Source organism: Falco rusticolus, chromosome 6, assembly GCF_015220075.1.
Source record: "Falco rusticolus isolate bFalRus1 chromosome 6, bFalRus1.pri, whole genome shotgun sequence".
Classification (NCBI taxonomy): domain Eukaryota; kingdom Metazoa; phylum Chordata; class Aves; order Falconiformes; family Falconidae; genus Falco; species Falco rusticolus.
In genome coordinates this window covers 65,958,563-65,972,354 of record NC_051192.1, presented here as the reverse complement: position 1 = coordinate 65,972,354, position 13,792 = coordinate 65,958,563, and positions in this window count along the sequence as shown.

Sequence of the window (13,792 nt, the reverse complement as noted above, 5' to 3'; positions counted from 1 at the left end):
CAGACCCCAAGGACAAAAAGGCTTACCTCTACATCAAGGATGAATAGCTTACAGCTCTTGAACTTCACACAGCTTGTAAATGTTTCAGTCTTCATCATATGCACCATGTTCATGTGCTACATCACATGCAGGGCTGGTATCGGGACTGCTGCAGAATATCAGTCCATAGCTGCAGGAGGAAATAGGTCAGCTGCAGCTATTAAGACAACCATCACCAAACCATCTCCAACTCATTTTCACATGACCAGGCCAACAACACACTACAGGAGTCATTCCTCGTGTAGGCAATAAACCAGCCCAGAGGTCATTTGCTCTCCTTGTTCTCTGAGGCAGACTTGGCACCAACCACCTGACCAAATACTGACATGGCCTGAAATTTTGGCCACTACTTGTTACAAAAAAGACACAAACCTTGGTGTGGTCCTGGACTAGGCATGCAACTTAGTTTAGGAAGTCACTGCCAAAGAATCGTTCTATAATACCAGGGTGAACTTCAACATCCTTGTAAAAGTGAAAAAGAAAAAAGAACCACTCTCAGTCTAACAGCACTGAGATTAGAAAAAGGAAATTGCATAGAAATAAAGTCATCCACTGGAGGCCAAAAAAAAGCAGCTAAAGCATAAAATGCTCGTACACAGTGAGAGTGACTGTTTTAAGACATCACAGGAAAGCACACTACAGGGCAAAAAGATTTCTAAAGTCTTTTTCTCTCAACCCCACAGATGTACACATCAGAGAAGGGTGCTGAGAAGACAGTACAGTGAAAATAGAAGCTTTGTTCAAATAAGAAAAATAGGAAATAAAATAAATTAGAAATGTAAATGTAGAATAGCCATAAAAAAAAAAAGCCAAAAAGATTAAGGATGCAACCTGTTAAAGGCACAAAGAGTATGAAAAAACACCTCTTCCCAACACAGAAGTAGAAAGCTTGCCAATGGTCACCAAGTGGTCATCAAAATGTCAAGGTAAGGTAAAGGAAAACAAGACCATAATAGACTAGTGTAGAGGAATGAAGGCAGTGGGTTGATTAGCATTGATAACATGCAGCTGTGGCCTTGCCTGGAAGGCAGTGGGTTGGTTGACATGGACAATGTGCAGCTGTAGCTCGTTCCTGCTAAGTAAATAGCACTGAGGATTGTGGGGTAGATGGTTTGGATGGAGGAGCAGCAGTGTGGTCTGATCTCTGGAGGAAGGAGAAACAGTATGGACAGGGGAATCTGGCTGACCATAAAAGCCTTGTTGCAGCTGACTGGATTGTTTGTGCTGCAACAATTGGTGCCCTGTGTGAGGCTGACTGAGTTGGACTCTGACTACAACAACTGGTGCTCAACATAGCTGAGACAAGCGGGAGAACCTGCAACCCATAACAGACACTATGAGAGGTGAGCTGTTGACAACTAATTGACATGGGTTTATTGCAATACTTGTTGTTTGTTTTAACTCAAACTGCAACTTTTGGTGCTCAGTGTAGATGAGGACTAATTGATATGGGTGCAGAAGAAGAAAATTCTATGTTAACAATGCTTATATTTGAAGAAAGAAGCATAAAGTATAACAAGAAGGCAATAAGAACCTTGCTAGGATGGTGCAAAGTAAATGATGTGCTAGTTACACCAAAAAATGTCTCCAGCATTCAGACATGGTAAAATGCTGGAAAACTACTTTTTGAGGCTGCCTCAAGGGGGGATAAAATTGCAACAACATCACTAACAACATGGAGATTAGTCTTAGACTTACTAAAACAATTAAAAGTGGACAGAGAGACAAATTCTATATTTGCGATGCCTATGGATATATTTGAAAAAAGAAGTGTAAGATATGGTAAAACAATAAGACTTCTTCTAGTGTGGTGTGAAAAGTATGATTTGCCAGTTATAGTGAAAAAGGTTTTCAGTGTTCCAACATGGCAAAGCGTTGGAAAGGTACTTCTTGAGGCTGCCTCAAGGGGAGACAAAACTGCTACGGCCCCGTTAATAACACGGAGATTGATCATAGATTGCCTAGAACAATCAGAAGCAGACAGAGACAAAGCCTATATTAACAATGCTAATAGACATATTTGAAAATAGAGGCATAAAATATGATGAGATGGCAATAAGAACTCTGCTGGGGTGGTGTAAAAGGAATGATTTGCCAGTTACGGTGAAAAATGTCTCCAGCATTCAGATATGGCAAAGCGCTGGAATATTACTTTTTGGGGCTGCCACGAGAGGGGGAAAAAATTGCTACACCATCATTGACAACATGGAGATTGGTCCTAGATTTACTAGAACAATCAAAAGTGGACAGGGAGACAAAGGCTGTAACTGAAATAGCCACATCCCTGGTTGCAGAGATGATGCCCAATAAGGTACCTTTGGCACCATCAGATTCTCCACCATCACCTGATTCACGCAGTCAGAGCTGGCACGAGGAGCAGAGCGGTGCTGGGTCAAGCAGGCAGAATTGGTCATTGATCCAGTCATTGTCCCGTTGCCTGACTGTGATCCCGAGCCATCTGTGGTAGTTATCGGAGGACACCTTGGGTCATGTTCAACAACCAGTCCAAATTACAGCATCGGGACCAGATCCTGCCAAATTCTGGAAAAAGGTGCAGAAAGAAGCACTCGTGGAAGGGGATATTGATGCTGCAACCGCCATGGAGGGCAGGGTGTTAGCCTGCCCAGTGTTTTGAAGTGACGATAATGCTCCCCTCAAATGGGAACCTTTCAACTGGGTTGAAAGATAAGAGTTGAGATCAACCTGTATACAGTACGGAATAGGCTCACCCTATGCTCAATCATTGTTACATAGTCTTTTCACAGCAGAGCTGTGATACTGCTCATGATTGCTGTACGATTGTGCAAATTATATTGACTCCTATGCAAATGTTAATGTTTAAGTCAAATTGGAGGTGCTTGCCAAATGAGTAATCGTTGATGAATTTAGAATACCCTCGGGATGACCCACGTTTTGGGGCAGGGATTCCACAGTTGGTGGGGGAGGTTTCAGTTAACTCTCAGTTACAAGATCGCTTACATCCTTTAGTCCTGCAGCAAGGAAAAGAGTGAGCTCTCCAAGCTTTATTGCACGTCCCAGATCATGGTGCTTCACAACAATCATGGACCACAATAAAAGAAGGTTTAAATGAGGGATACGTGTCATTCCTGGATGGGTCGAGAGATGCCTTGGATAAGCAAATACAGAATGGGGCGGCTAAGGAAGAATTGTTACTTCAATTAGCTAAGGACAATGTGAATGAGGATTGTAGAAAGGTGATTGCAGGCATGGCGAATCGTAATCCCACTTTAATAGAATTAATGGATGTATGTGGGAAGGTAGGAACTTCTGCCTTCCAAATGGAGCAAAGACCTTTGCTGATGCAGTCAGGGTCATCCGCCGTTGTTACACATGTGGGCAAAAAGGTCACTTAAAGAAGGACTATCCAAAGAGATTGAGGCCAGGAAGGGCTGATGGCTCTGGTTTGGTATGCCGTCGATGTAACAAGCCAGTGCATTTTGCAACATACTGTAGATCTAACACTTAAGGACAGTTACTTGCAGGTGGCAACAGAAAGCAGGGAAATGGGGGGGAGGAACCGTGTGATGATACAAATGAATCCTCCACAATTCCAGGCTTATGCAGCCAACTCGCTGCCCAAACTTCAGGGAGCACCACTGGATTGGGTGTTACCACAGCAACTGCCATCACAATAGAGGATGATAAAGTACATAGGGTCCCACTGAATGCTGTGGGACCCATCGGCAACAAATTGAGTGCGCTGTTGCTTGGATGTTCTAGTGTAACATTACAAGGTTTGTTTGTCTTGCCTGGAGTCCTTGATGCAGATTATATGGGTCAGATTCAAGCAATGGTCTGGACCCTCCCCCCCCATGTCAATTCCTGAAAGTAGCTGGATTGCACAATTAATTTTTTTCTGGGCACAATTTAATTATGCCCATGACAAAGTCCAGGGCAAAGAAGGGTTTGGTTTGACAGGAATACCACAAGTTCTCTGGACTCAGAGCGTACAAAATGCTCGACCAACTCTAACCCGTAAAATCACCTTTGTAAAAGGGACCTCTTCATCAATACAGGTGACCACAATGATTGGCACAGGAGCAGATGTAACTTATATCTGCACACATCTGGCCTTGCTCTTGGCCTGTCTGTTCAGCAGGTTCCGTATTGGTGGGAGTGGGTGGTGTGACACAGTGTCCAAAGTCAGTATATGGTGCAAGTTTGAAACCCTGAGGGCCAGACAGCAACAATCCATCCCTACACGCTTGATGTCCCTCAGACTTTGTGGGGACAGGATGTTTTGGGACAATGGGGAGTTTGGTACTCAGAAGGATTTTTAATAGGGGCCACTGATGGATGGTGTACAAAGACCTAGTCTACCTTTGGCTTGGAAGACAGATACCCCTGTTTGGGTGGAACAGTGGCCCCTTCCTGAGGAAAAATGTGTAGCCCTCCAACAATTAGTTGAACAGTTAGCACAAGGACACATAGAACCTTCCCATAGTCCTTGTAATACCCCTTTGTGGTAAAAAAGAAATCAGGCAAATTACATTTGTTACAAGATGTAAGGAAAGTAAATGATATAATGGAGGGAATGGGAGCCCTGCAATTGGGCGTGCCTTCCCCAGCGATGATCCCGTGAAACTGGGACATCTTAGTAATAAATTTAAAAAGATGTTTTTTTCAGTATTCCTTTACATGAAGCTGATAAATGTAAATTTGCTTTTTCAATACCTAGCAGAAACAATATGACTCCTTGTAAGTGATACCAATGGACGGTGTTGCCCCAGGGTATGAAAAACATTCCTACTATATGTCAATGGTATGTAGCAAAGGCATTGTCACCTGTATGGGAACAATTTCCACAAGTGTATTGCTATCATATGGATGATATTCTTGTATCGGCTGCAAATAAGGCTGAATTTCAACAAGTGTATCCAGTTTTGCAGCAGTCGTTGGCCACCTTTGGGCTACGTACAGCACCAGAGAAGATTCAACAACAAACCCTGTGGAAATACTTGGGAGTTAAAGTGCTAGATCAGACACTTGAGCCACAGGCTATCCAACTCCGAGTAGATGTCAGAACCCTAAATGATTTGCAGAAATTATTAGCGACCACAAATTGGGTAAGGCCATACTTGGGCCTTACAACAGAACAATCGAAACCACCCTTTGATCTATTGAAGGGTGACACTGATTTAGTCTCCCCGATCACTAGCTAAAGAAGCCACCTTAGCCCTAGAGAGGGTGGCCAATGGTCTGCAACAAAAAAGGGTACACAGTGTAGACTTAGAAACTCCGATAAGTTTATATGTTGTCATTGCTAACTACCATCCCATGAGATTGTTGGGCCAATGGAATGAGTGCTGGCAGGATCCGCTACGTGTCTTAGAATGGTTACTTTTATCCGTTCAACCACGGAAGACAGTAAGCACTCAGACTGAACTAGTATCAAAAACCTTCAGCAAAGGACGTACATGGTGTGTTCAGCTCAGAGGCCAAGATCCCAGTTACCTGATAATTCCTGTTGAATGCGATTACGTAAGCTGGTGTTTGGCAAACAGTTTACAATTTCAGTTAGCTCTGGGAGGATTTAAGGGACAAATATCCTATCATCTTCCCAGTCATAAATTGTTACAAACTTATTCGTACATACAAATACTTCAAAAGCCGCTGGCAGCAGGTAGCCCGGTGCAAGGCCCTGAGGTCTTTACAGATGGTTCTGGGAAACCTGGAAAGGCAGTGGTCACTTGGTATGATGAGAAGCAATGGCAAGGGCTTATACACTTACCACAGGGATCACCTCAATTGATCAAACTTAGTGCTGCTGTTGCCTTTAAAACATTTTCTCGATGTGCTGTAAACGTTGTTACAGACTTATGTTGTGGATGTTGTGCAATGCATTGACCGCGCGCTGCTTAAGGAGGTAAATTCAGAGCGACTATAATTTTTTTATTAAAAACATGATGGGTAATACTGAGACAACATACACATAGATATCACATTCTGCATGTCCTCAGTCACACTGGATTGACGGGAGTTGTCTGTGAAGGAAATGCCCGTGCTGATGCTCTTGCAGCTCCCGCTTGGACTTCTCCAGTGCCCAATCTGATATGATAGGCCATCATGTCTCATCAATTTTTTAATCAGGGGGCTTGGGCACTGGTCCATCAGTTTAAAATATCTTCTGCAGATGCAAAATTCATCATTGCCACTTGTCCAGAGTGTCAGCGATTGGGTCCTGGACTGACATTTCCACAAGGGGTCAATCCATGCAGGTATCAGTCCTTGGATCTGTGGCAAACTGACGTCACACATGTGCCTTCTTTTGGTAGTTTACAGTATGTTCTTGTCTCCATCGATACCTTCTCAAAAGTTGTGTGGGCATTCTCCCAGGGGAGAAGGCTCTGGATGCCATTTCATATTTTCAACAGGCTTGGGCTGCTCTGGGGTTCCAAAGCATCTCAAGACAGACAATGGACCAGCATATTCATCTGCATGCACAGCCAAGTTCCTTGCCTCTTGGAGGGTGGAACATGTTACTGGCATCCTGCATTCCCTGACTGGCCAAGCCATTGTGGAACTTGTTCATCATACTTTAAAGCTACTTCTTGAAAAACAAAAAGAGGGAATGGATTCTGAGACTGCATGCTCATCTATGGAAAGCTGTGTATACATTGAATTATCTGACTGTGCTAGCCGGGAAAGAATGTCCTGTGATTATCTCACATTTCTTGACTTTGCACAGAGGAGATCCTCCTATCCAAACAAAAGTCTTAATACGAGACCTACAAACAGGAAAATGGACAGGCCCGTGAGATTTAATTACCTGGGGACAAGGGTATGCTTGTGTCTCCACAAATGCAGGGCCACGGTGGCTTTCAGTTAGGTGTGTTAAGCCTGTTTTAGATCCTAGAATTGACAAGAGGACATCAGATACCAGCTGTTCCACAGAACCCTTGAGAGGGGAGTCAGAACATCTGGGTGATCCTGATGCAGAGCCTGAATCGGATGCAGCATTGTGCCTTCTTAACTCGACCTGAGCAGCCTTTCCACATATCCTTCCAAGGGCCCTAACAATGGATGATAGACACAGCCTTTCTGGTTAAAAACAAAAAGGGGGAATTGCAGAGGAATGAAGGCGGTGGGGTGATCAGCATTGATATGCAGCTGTGGTCTTGCCTGGAAGGCAGTGGTTGATTGACATGGACAATGTGCAGCTGTAGCTCGTTCCTGCTAAGTAGTTAAATAGCCCTGAGGATGGTGGGGTGGGTGGTTTGGATGAAGGAGGAGCAGTGTGGTCTGATCTCTGGGGGAAGGAGAAACAGCATGGACAGTAGAATCTGACCGACAGTAAATGCCTTGTTGCCGCCTACTAGTTAGCTTGTGCTGCAACAGACTATTTAAATGAATGATTTGTATTACTGTTCATTATACAAAAGGTTTCCATTTTGGAGCCCTTCCCTGCAGGTGAAATATATGCTAAAGAACTTTTTCAAGGCTTAGGGTCAGAGAGGGAGTGCAGAACAGACTAGCCCAGGCTGTACTCATCCATGCCTTCTTAAAATTCTGGGTATTGTGAGTTGTAAATTAATGTTTACATTAGCTTTTCCACTAAATCATGATAGGTTTTTTTAGAGATCTCAGAGGGACTGGAAACCACAGGTACCAATTTCCATGCTAGGAAAGTGGTTATACTGCAAAGAAAGCACAGAATTAGAACACATACAATACAAGTTCAAATACAATAAAATGTGTAAATGTCCAATTGACTTTTGTACTAGGAGTCATGTCTCACAAATTGATTGAAGTTCTTTGAAGTAGCAAAGATCAGGTGGAGCAAGTTGATACAAAAGGATCTGAAGACATCCATTTGCAGAGACTCTTAAAGAAACTAAACTGTCACACATTACAAGGGAAAGTCCTTGCATACAGAAATTATGTTTCAAATGGCAGGGGAAAACTATCAGGAATGAAAGGCCAGTTACACATTGGAGGAATTTTACTACGGTAGTCTCCCAGGGAGCTACAATAGAGGCTGCACTGCTCAATGCACGTGTAAACAGCCTGTAAAAGACCTTGATAGTGGCAAAGTTTCAGGATGGTGATACATCCACTAACCCTACTGCTAAAGACTGGAGAACTTTTGAAAGCCTCTGCAAGTGGGCTGCCAGCTCAACTACAACACTGACAAATGCAAAATCATCATCATGGGGAAAAAAGATTTTTTTCAGTAATATATTGATGGTCTACATATGCACTACTGCTAAGAATGCCTTTCTGAATCAGGTCCACCTAGCCTAATAGTTTGCCTAACTGAGGCCAATAGCAAGCGTGGAGAGAGAAGTGTGGAAAGGCAGTTTAATGGTCCTTTCCCAGCACACCCTCACATCTTCTGACAATCTGTGATGCATGAATCTCCTGAACCGGCAGCATTGCCTCTGCACTACTTAATAGCCATTGATTAATTTTTCTTTCATGAAATTCTTTATTTTTTTAATCCATGTAAATTTCTGATACCTGCACTATGCTATGGTAACAATTTCCTCAGTGAAATACTACATTTCATGAGGAAAAAATGAGGACAGGTCTCTGAAAAGGACAGCTTAGTGGCCAGCAGTCATCAAATGAAGTTGCTATTAAAAAAGGGAAATAACTGGAAAGGTGTAGAAAGCGAAACAGGAAACATCATAAAACCACTGTGCTGATGCGTAGTGTGGCCTCATTTTTATCACTGGACCCAGCACTGGTCATACCAAGAAAGATAAGGTGGAGCTTGTAAAAGAAGAGTTAGGGCAACAGGAGAATTGCCATATTTAAAAGACCTTCACCTGAGTCCATTTGAACATTGGCACACAAATTTTACTGGGCAATGTCACTTTTGAGAGTCTGCTGCCTGTCTTTACTTTTGATTGCAGTTTTCCATACTGCCCAGACATGGAACAGCTTCCTTCCCTCACACCCTTACTGCCCCTTGCCCTCTTAGTAAGCTGATTTCTGCTGCAACGAATGTAAGCAGCAACTTTAGGACTACATGGGAGTATTACTAAAATCTAGATTTTTCTCTATGTTCATCCAAAAAGTAGTTCAAGCATAAGCTCTTCAGGGCAGAACTTAACTTTGTAGGTACTGGACAGATAAAGCACTACTTAGAACAATGACTGCTAGCAGCAGCAGTAGTAGTAAATAATAATAATAACAGTAACAACAACAATAATTAGAATTCCATTAATGTATACCTCTACAGTTCTTATGACAGGAAGCTTTTGAAAATGTTTCACTAGTTTTATCTGGTCTCAGCTTCATACAGTATGTATTTTAAACAACCTAGTTTGCATTTCTCATTTTTGTAAACTAAACCAAGTTCTTCTGAATGTGTTATGCAGTCATGGATCCTGCATTTTCTATGTGACAGATTCTTTCAAAGACTTTGTGCAGGGCTCAATGTTCCAACTGTGTATTTGTCGCCCTGGTTTTCTAGAGGGCAACCTCTTGATCCTTTGGGAAGAGAAAAGAAATTGAGATACTGAAAAAAGAAACACCCATACACAACTGTGCTATGAAATAAGGACTTTCTAAAAGTTCTGTAATCCAGCTGTCCTCTACACAAACAAATATTCAGAGAAGAATTAGCTAAACTGTAGTATAACCATGATGTAGTAAGAGGAAATGTTTATGTATTTAAAGAATTTTTTTCAATGTATATTTAGTATTAAAGAGGTTTGTTTCTGATTCATTGCCATACCAAAAGCACAAAGCACTGGGGAAGAGTGCATAACCAAAAACGTTTTTTGCTGTCCTTGCTAATTCAAATTGCAAATGTATTTAGAATCACTCTTTTAAAAAGGTGCAATATGGTCAGGAAAATATTTAAGGAAAAATTTGATTCACGTCAGATCAGGATGTGACTCTGAGAAGATGTGTATGATGTGAATGTGGTGTACCATGTGTGATGTGTATCATGTGAGTGATGGATGATTGTGACTAACAATCCAGTGTATCCTATTTCTCTTCCCCAAAAGCTACTGATAACATACAATGGTGCTCCTTACTCCAGTCTTATGATGCTTTTCAAAATGATAAAAATTTGTATTCCCCAAAGAGTTTTACTCTTCATTAACCAACTACCAATTGGTTGAAGGTCCTTTCTATGTTTGTAAAGGTTAGATTATCCCCATGTGTTTGTTGCAAGCTGCAACCTATTTTTTTGTTGTTGTTTCACTTTTACATTTCCTTTAGCTGTAGTTACTTGGGAACAGAAAGCAAAAAAACAAAAAAAAAATATCTACTGCAAATGAGCCACAAATAGCAGCTTTGAACACCAGCTGTCATTGAGCAAGTTATTCATGTGCTAACATTATAGCAAAACAAGTAAGAAGACTACAAAGAGAATTTGTAATGCCCAAATTCCATTAACTAAGTCTTTATACTTTCTATATGTATGACTAAAGCATGTCTTAAGCCGTAGGGACTCATCATGCCTCCTAACCCTTCGGTGTAGTACTTCATCCTGACTGTGTGTCAGGATGGGGACGGTCACCATCCCCCTGCATGCCTCAACAGTTGTCTAAGTTGGAAGCAATCTGTGGTCTACTGAAGAAAGTTCTACCAATCTAGTAGGATTGCAGGATACACAGGAAAGTGTATCCAATGAGCATGTTAGAGAGGGTCAGAGGTAACCAGCTCCCCAAGTTATTTCTAAGTAACAATAATTATGAAAAAAATACCAGAGTCAAGACTTTGGAAACCAGGAAGTCTGAAGTTCCATCAGATAGTAGTGTATGTCTATGGTGCTTAGCATCAGAACAGATATTGCTGTAAATCTTACTAAATTCTATCAAGTGTTTTAAAAACTAATAAAAAGAGATTAACATTGCCTTCTGAAACTTTTGTGAGTGATGTCTCATGATATAGCAATCTCTGTCTCTCTCTCCCCCCGCTCTAGCCAGCCTATTTCTTTTTAAAGAAATCACTAGTTGTATTTATTGTACTTGTCATATAAAAACACCAGTCAAATTACAATGGTCAAACTGGGTATCAAGATGATATTCCATTAAGTCACCAACAAAGAAACAGATAGAAAAGTAATGATAACCAGAATGGAGTCTACTATTTTTCAAAATAATTACAATGTTCTTCTTTTCAAGCAAAGAAGAGGCAGTCATCTAACATATATGGATTTTTAGTATCATGTGGGAAATTGTTCTTCAAATGGAAATATGTAAGATTGCTGTGAAGTCTGTAAAGTTGGTCAACACAGTGATTTCATTTCATCTGCATTTTCTTCCAGGTTTATTTGAAAGGGATGTTACCAAACCAAAGAGAGAGAAACAGCAGAATTCACTAAGTGTAAATTAATAAGACAGATCCTATTTGATATCATCATTAATGACTTTCAGAGGTGATAAAAAAAAAAAGGGGATAGTGGTCATTAAATTTACTGATTATACAAAAATAACAGTCACCATTGAAGCAGAAGAGGACAAGGAGTGATGGATGACCCTGGAGTAATAAAAAAGCAAAACAAATGGTAAAAGACTAATGATGATATTTTTTGCTGTTAGCCCACCGGCTGGATGCAGCGAAGAAAGAGCAGGGTAGAAGATCACAGAAGTATGAACTATCGGACAATGTGTTTCCATAATTTGCAGTCTACAGGCAGATGTTGTCTAAGGGCTGATGTCCACACTCCTCCTTGTCCCCCAGGCAGCAGCTCACAAGCCCTGCTGACTGCAAGCAGACTGCAGCAGCCCAGTGGAAGTGCATGGAGAGACCACACAGGTACTGCACCGTGCTACATGGCACCCTTCAGAGGCATAAAGAAAGACAGGATATGAATTCTCCCATCCAAATTAAAACTGAAACCAAGACTTCACTCCCCTGACAAGTGCCACAGCTGTAAGGCTACTGCTCATAGAGAGTGAGGAGGACAAAGTATCTGAAAAGCATCTCTGCAGGTATCTGTTCTCAAGCAAGGGCTGTGACCTGTCCATAGCAGCATGACCTGGAGATGTGACCAGGCCTGTCCATCCCATGTTTTGTTGCATTCTACCTTTCACATTATCTTGGATGTTGCATGGGATGAATGTACACAAGCAGTCTCTGTGCTCACCGGTGCCTGAGGCAGCACACCCTCCTAGTACCTACCTCACTGGGACTGTGATACAGGCTTCCAATTAACCATCATGAATCATTGAGTCCAGGAAGAATTATCACCTCAAGCTCAATTCTATCAATGGCAGACCTAAGCTGACAGGATACAGACTTATTTAGAGGTCTCTCTCTGCTATATGCTCCACAGTACCTGCAATATCCAATTTATACCATTTTCCAGGATAACCTCCTCATTACCAGAGATAACAGAGATTGATGGTACTGTTCCAAGGATGTCAAACAGGTTTTGAACTTATTAAAAAGTTGAAAAGAATGAGGACGGCAAAATCTGAGACACTTGATGTTGGGATATTGCATGTTTCTTCAGTATTGCACAGAAGCTTTCCTACCAAATGTAGGAGAGCTTATTTATTCCTGGTTCACAATGTATCAGAAGACAAAATACATCCTTTAGCGTATTTGATGATATTTATTTGACTGATGAACTGATAGCTGGGTCATACTTTTTAATACCAAAATCATTTAAAAAAATCTATAATTTCTAGTTTATCTGAAATGGGAAACATAGAGCTCATTTGTCATTTGCTAATCTAACTTTCTGTTGCTGTCACTGCACAGAAACGGCCTATGTTCCAAAAAAGAACAATAAGCATCCATTTAAAGTCTCTGCAAAGGAAATGCAAAAGGTGTAATTCAAATTGATGTAAACCACTGAGACTGCTTTTCAAGAGGAAACCTCTTGTTGTTCAAGGCTTTGCTTTCAAGCCTAGTTTTTGCAAAGGGATGGGATTCTTCAGAAGCTAAAGAGAATCCTGGCCTTTCTATCCAAAAATATGTCTTCAGAGGTGACGTTCTTCAGAGGCAAAGATGTATAAAACCCCAATGATTATACTTCAAGCTGTCTTAGAATACGTGGATGCCAGATTAAAGGACACACCAACTACTATTCACAAGGTTTCACACCTTACACTGTGGTTTGGTAATAAAAAGAGTGGGTCTCTATGACAGTCTGCCAGATCATTTTACATGCAGATTAAGTGAGGAGGGTAAAGAGAGCCCTCACCTAAGTAACTGGTTTTGAAAATCCCCTGTAGGTTTCCTAACCAGTAACAATACTCCAGCACATTTAACACTTAAATTAACTAATGCTCATGGAAATAATTTCCAATTATTATTTTTTTTAATGTATAGGGGCCAGGGGAGCCAGGTTTGTCAAACCTTGAACATTTTGCATAAACCTTTCATTCTAATAAAAGAGTTCTTGTCCTTGGGATAGACATTCGGTCCTTGTGGCCCAGGACATTCCCTCCTGAATGGCCAGTGGGAGCTCAAACACCACAGCCTCCATGGAGTCCTACATCCAAGTCCCTGTGCTATCAGACCATCTCTGACTGAACTTTTTGAACAACAAATATGTAGTTATTAATTGAAAATGAAACAGCACTGACTGAGAGATTTGGATGTTCCGCCTCAAAAACCCAGAGATGCTTCAGAGGCATGTTCCTCTGTGGAAATATTGTTCTAATTTTATCTCATAGTGAGGTAGCATTATCCAAAACAATTTTTAAATGTGCATTTTATTTCCTTCCAGCACTAGTGATAGAGCAGGTGATTAGATTAGGCCAGATTGTAAACCAGATACATAGTAACTATCTCACTGATAAGATGTCAGTCTAAA